This window comes from Perca fluviatilis, chromosome 18 (genome assembly GCF_010015445.1).
Source record: "Perca fluviatilis chromosome 18, GENO_Pfluv_1.0, whole genome shotgun sequence".
Taxonomy (NCBI): Eukaryota; Metazoa; Chordata; class Actinopteri; order Perciformes; family Percidae; genus Perca; species Perca fluviatilis.
Genome location: NC_053129.1, coordinates 12881953 through 12888180, shown reverse-complemented (window position 1 = coordinate 12888180; position 6228 = coordinate 12881953). Strand labels below are relative to the sequence as shown.

General features: G+C 39.9%; 1 long non-coding RNA gene across 1 annotated transcript; it reads left to right on the top strand.

The window, feature by feature from the left end:
- Nucleotides 1-2405: 2405 nt before the first annotated feature.
- LOC120546274 lies at nt 2406-3811 on the top strand. Its single transcript, XR_005636849.1, has 4 exons — nt 2406-2681; nt 2869-2978; nt 3132-3238; nt 3328-3811. It is a non-coding gene; the product is annotated as an uncharacterized LOC120546274 (long non-coding RNA).
- The last annotated feature ends 2417 nt before the right edge of the window (nt 3812-6228 follow it).

Below are 6228 nucleotides of genomic sequence, written 5' to 3'. Positions count from 1 at the left end.
TCCTGTGAAAAATATCTGTCCCTTTAGCTGAATGCTCCATTATGTTTCCGTGTTTTCTTTACTAACTTTGTCTGTAGTGTGATGCTGGGCCCGTAGCATGCAGTGGGTTTTTACTGAAAACAGCTGCATGCTGCAGTCAAAAGCATCACCACTGAGAGCAGTGAGATTGCACCAAAACAATGAGCTGAAAGTGTGCTAAAACACTCAAATCACTGTATAGCTGAGGGGAACTGCAGAGTCAGGTGATCGTTTTCTGTATTGTCGTCTCTACTGAAACCTTTCACATTACACGTAGTAATTTGACCAAATGTTGATATAAAAATATTGAAATATTTTCGAACTTACCTGAATCTGTAACTGAAAGCGTTGCAGGAAAGATCTTCCCATTTAGCTCCTATCATCTGGGAGTTCACTCATAGGGAAAATGATCAGTTTTCTTTATTACTCTACTGTGGTTTCCCCTTTTTATTAATGTGACTGTTTCTATTTCTTAATCTTTTTCTTATTCTATTTTTTTTGTAGGCTACAGAGTTACAGAGGAGATCCTCAGGCTCATGCCAAACGTTTATGATTTCAGACTCGCTTTGCAGACGATTATTTCGGGGACTGGTCCCCTTACATGATAATTACATCTGCACAAACCATGCAGTGGTGCAAAAATGATTACTTTACTTCAATCTCAATTTAGTATTCACTATTCACTCACAATTTGAAGTATTGAGTGTTTATGATGTGGGGAATAGTGAAGGAGCTCAAGAGTGGGCTTTCAGACAGAGCCATTGTTCGCTTTTCGTTACCATGGCTCATGTGTTTTAGTGTCTAATGTTGCCATGGGTATTTTGTTTGTCTTGTCTACATTTGGTACCAGGCAACCACCAGCCCAATCACTATTTTGCAGAAATAAACACAGGTTTACTTAAAGGAGACAGTTCACCCCAAAATCAAAAATACATATTTTCTCTAGTGCTATTTGTATTTTTGATTTTGGAGTGAACTGTCCCTTTAACTGTATAGCTAGCACCTTTCTCACAAAGGTGTCTATGTTGAGTCATCTCATACAACATCAAGGAAAAATTGAACTTTCAATTCAATTTTATTTATAGTATCAAATCATAGAGTTATCTCAAGACACTTTACAGATAGAGTAGGTCTAGACCACACTCTAAAATGTACAAAGACCCAACAATTCCAGTAATTCCCCCAGGAGCAAGCATTTAGTGCGACAGTGGCGAGGAAAAACTTCCTTTTAGGGAGAAACCTCGGACAGACGCAGGCTCTTGGTGGGCGGTGTCTGACGGTGCCGGTTGGGGGTGTGATGAACAATGAACAATTAATAATAATAATAATAGAAAATCTCCTTTTCTTCTATGACACAATTACTTAGCAATCGGAAGATCAGAACAGGCATTATCCTTGATATGGCTAATGAGGTAGTTACCAGCTTGAGTAAGAAGTAAGCAGTTGAGTTGTTGAGATTTAACATGAAATACATGAACGCAGATTCCTTACACTGCTCACGTTTTAAAACGGTGAACATAGGTTTGTGTCTTTTAAAATAGTTAGATGTTTAAAGTGATGGTTCGGAGTAATTTCACCCTAGGGTCCTTTGCACCACGACCTCGAGCCAAACACCCCCCCAGAAGCTTTTTTCACATGGGTCGAACATTGGGAGAGTTAGCGTAGAGTAGCGTTATCAGCTGAATAGCTTAGCGCAGGGGCTAACGGACCCACGTTTGTATCTCGTAAGTTACCCCACTAATAATGCCCGAAATGATACCAAACTTCTACACTAGTACAAATAGGTTATGCACTCATAAAACGATGGATTGGAAAGTTTGTAAGTTCACCAGAAGTTTATGAACACTTGCCTGCTCTCTTCTGCTGCTACCTGCAGTTAGACGAGTGCTTAGGGCCGTCGACAAATTAAAACACAGAAAAGAGATACAACAAAAATATTTATTAATTTAATGATTAAATAAGGTAATGTCTCCAAACTTACCTCAATTATTACTCGTCTCCTGCTAGTTATACTACAGCACTTACTTAAAAAAAAGTTAAATTAAGTACTTAAATTAAGCATTCGTCTAACTGCAGGTAGCAGCAGCAGCAGCTAGCAGAAGAGAGCAGGCAAGTGTTCATAAACTTCTGGTGTACTTACAAACTTTCCAATCCATCGTTTTATGAGTGCATAACCTATTTGTACTAGTGTAGAAGTTTGGTATCATTTCGGGCATTATTAGTGGGGTAACTTACGAGATACAAACGTGGGTCCATTAGCCCCTGCACTAAGCTATTCAGCTGATAACGCTACTCTAGCTAACTCTCCCAATGTTTGACCCAGGTGAAAAAAGCTTCTGGGGGGGTGTTTGGCTAGAGGTCATGGTGCAAAGGACCCTAGGGTGAAATTACTCCGAACCATCACTTTAAAGTTTATAATGAATTGATTTGGACTAGTATCCATCTTCGTTTAGTGATGTTACACGCTGTAGTGTGTGACCTGCTTGAAATATCAATCAGTAATCCCTTCAACTACAGTATGACTATTGGTAAAACAGGAAATATGATTGATGTAGTACGGTTCCAGCCTGTGAAATCTGTTACCATCGTTGTGTCTCTTATGTTTCAAGGCATTACATTCAGTTGCACACTACTTCAGCTACAGAGAAACAGCATTTTGAATGGTAAGTACACAGAGCAAAGCCAAGTTTAAGTAAAACTGGAACGAATGTAGACAATCTCATATCTTTGGGTGAGAATGCTTCTTATTCATGAACCCCATGTTTCTCGCTGGAGGAGAAAACAATTTTAATATTTTATTTCCACCTACTGTAGTGCTTTCTGAAAATGATGTTTTGTTCACTCTGTCAGGGTTGGCCTGGTGGAGTCTAAAATCAGACTCCTGGTGGGAAACATGGAGAGAAATGTGCACGATTCCCTGGGTCACATTCACTTCAGTCCTTCCCTGGATCCAGATCCAAGTAAGGACACATGATTTTATGGTTATATTTTAATTATGGCGGTAAGTTGCCTTGAGCATTAGCCTTTAACATAATGTTAGTGGTGCTATATATTTAATCTCAGTTTGCGGCAACAAAGTATTTGGTACTCATTGGCCCGTATTTCTGTTTCAGAGAGCGAATGAGCACAAGGTGGCGGACTGGACTTGTCTTTAATACGGAGGGCTCTAAAAACCTAAAAATAGACTTGACCTTGGAACTCCTGTCCTTCAGTGATGCTAGTATGTTTTATATTTTTGTACTTTTCTAAATTCAGTAGAAATTGAGCAATTTTGTGTGAAATTACAAATCATATTTTGTGCTGTTGCAGTCTACAGTCTGGCAGACAGCTTTAAGATATATGCAGAGGGGATGACCATATCAGCCACCTACGTGACCGGGGACAATGTCAGCTGGGAGATGCCTAATGCAGAATGCGAAAAGGGTCTTCAGTCCGAAACCGAAGCCCACAGTGAGCCGTCAAATCTCTGCCACACTACCAGATAGTCACACGCTATACCAGCCAAGGCCAAAGCTGACAAGATAAGCTAAACCAGTTTTTGGATGTGAAAATGTCTTAACTATTGCTTTAACCATGCCAAGTACTTGTGGTAAGATGTGAATAAAAATGAATCAACCAACCAAGCCCATGCTACAGTTGTCACACAAAAAAACAAAAAATATTCCTTCTTCTGTACAGGAATCAGTGTCTGTGACTAACGGCTCATCTGTCCAAGCGTCCACACCCAGCAAAGCTGCTTCCCCCTCCATGAGTCCACGGGGCCACAAAGAGACCTGGTTCTCCCCAATCTGAAAGTTCTTATAACAAGTTCAAACCTGATGAGGAGCCAAACATGCTTGCTCTTGGGGGAACAGTCTCTGTAAATTATAGTGTGGTCTAGAACTACTTTATCTGGAAAGTGTCCTGAGATAACATCTCTTATGATTTGACACTATAAATGTGTGTGACCTCACCAAGCCCCAAGAGAGCCTGAACTCCTGAGCTTCAGAAGCCGACCAAGAAAGTCAGAATTGACCTGGTGTGCAAAACTATCTTCAGAGGTGTTCTGTTAAGTTGACATACACTATTAAATACAACTTCTCAGCTTGTACTGAGTCTTAAGAGACCTATTTGCTGCTCTGTCACACTGTTTATAAAATGCTGGTCTAAAAGACATTCATATTTTGTAACTTACCTCACTGTCTGTTCCCTCTCAGAGTCTGCCCACTGTTGAGCCACCAAGCCTGCTACATTTGTGAAACTTGCCATCAAAATTCAGAATAGAGAACCAGAATGGAAACTTCTCTTTAGTTCCTTCTAGTTGCACACACTTCTACTCTTTCCTACGTTGTTGCGTGCCTCATATGACAGACATCCTCACATGCAGTATTCATGCTGAGATTCGTAGAAGGCCTCTTGTAAGGTGGACTGATAGGGCTGGGCAAATGTCATATGTTTTCACCACAAGAGGGCAATGAAGCCTTTCTGCTGGCCTCTTCCTCAACCGTAGCAAAGGATTGGGCACACACAGACACATCGTTCAAAGACTCGTCACTTGGTGACAGCAAAAGCTGATGCATATTAGAGTTAAGGGAGCATCTTTACCTTCTGTAATCTTTTTATAAATGGCCGAGTCCTCACGGAAAGAAAATGAGGATTTTGAGCGCTTGCATTTTTCACCTTAATGTGTTGATTTGCAGAGCAGATATTAGTATTGAGGTGCTGATTAATAATTTTGTGATGCATTTGTGAGGATGATCTATCACGCTGTCCTTTAAAAAACGTATTTACTTCCTTTCCGTGCTGTTGTTTGATCGTTTTCCTGGAAGTGCTGTACCCAGAGGATAATGTTTTGTCAGTTGACCCGTGGGAGCTCTTTGCAGAGTGGCGCTTTTAAGTCATCTGCTGGCTTTGATTAACTGTAATTAATGACAGGGAGAAACAAACATCACTCATTATTGAATGGTAATTGTTTATAGGCCTTTTTGAATGAAGAGCATAATAACAAGTATACTTAAGATTTGAGTACCACAAAAATCACACTCAATCCAACACCATTAAATACACACGCTGCATCGCAGACAGCAAGATGGAACTGGTGCATTAAAGTGTCTAAAGCCTAGTTTTACATCATAGAGTCCTCTTTAACATATGTAAATAGCATTCACCGTAGAAAATATGACAGAATGCTACATTGCCTTATAAGGTCGTTTCATATTTTGACTAGATTTCCACCTTCTTCTTTGGCTTTTGATTTTTTTTTCTTCACCAAATGTAACATTTCTGACATTCAGTAATCCCACAATGCAAATTTGTGAACAGCACTAACCAATTAATTACATTAAATGGGCATAAGACGTATTTAATGCACCTGGGCCATCAGAGTTTTCTCATCAACTGATAATGTGAAGTGGTTTCTGAGTGCTGGAGGGTGAACAGGAATTAGATAGTTAGGTTGACCAGTTCTTGACCTCTGAAGTATGCATTCATTTTACATGAACTTGTACAGCAGTGTTGTACAATAAAATAAAAAAAGAGCTCAAAAGGTATTTTTTCCTGAGAAAAATAAGACTTGACCTTTACCTTTGATGGATTAATGAATATTAAATGACTTGTCATCATTCACGTGACATTTTTGAAATTTGGATAAGGAACCTACCACAAGCTTGCTTCTATTGTCTTTTGTTGAAATACAGTATCATTAGTCGGTAGGTATCCGTGCCAGACGAGACACCCAGATACCCAGCCATAGGGAGCAGACTCATAACATGGCCTGGTTAAGGGTTTTCTGTTGTTTGCATCCCAATCCGGTCAAAATTTCCCAAGATGTAGCTTGTAAGAACGTGTATGTTGTTGCTTAGGAACAGTTTTTGCTGTGTCCCCATGCAGTAGGTGGGCTCTTTATGAATATCATTACATATCCCCATTCAGGGGAGGCGAGGCATCTTTATCCCTTGCAGACCATGTTTATCGCTATTTTCACTCCTAAATTCGGGAGGGATGTTGCTCACTGTGGTTTTAGACCTTCATGTATTTACTGATAGATGCAGAGTAACTGCTGACATAAAGGAGAAGCTGAATAGGGAGACACACTTTTAAATAGTTATCGACAGCAAAGCAAGCCTATATTTTCTTACACAGAAACTGTGTACTTACATTTGTCCCTAATTAATCATGGACAACATTAGGACTTCATCCAGAGGTGTATCCACAGGAGGTCCAGTCTAGGGT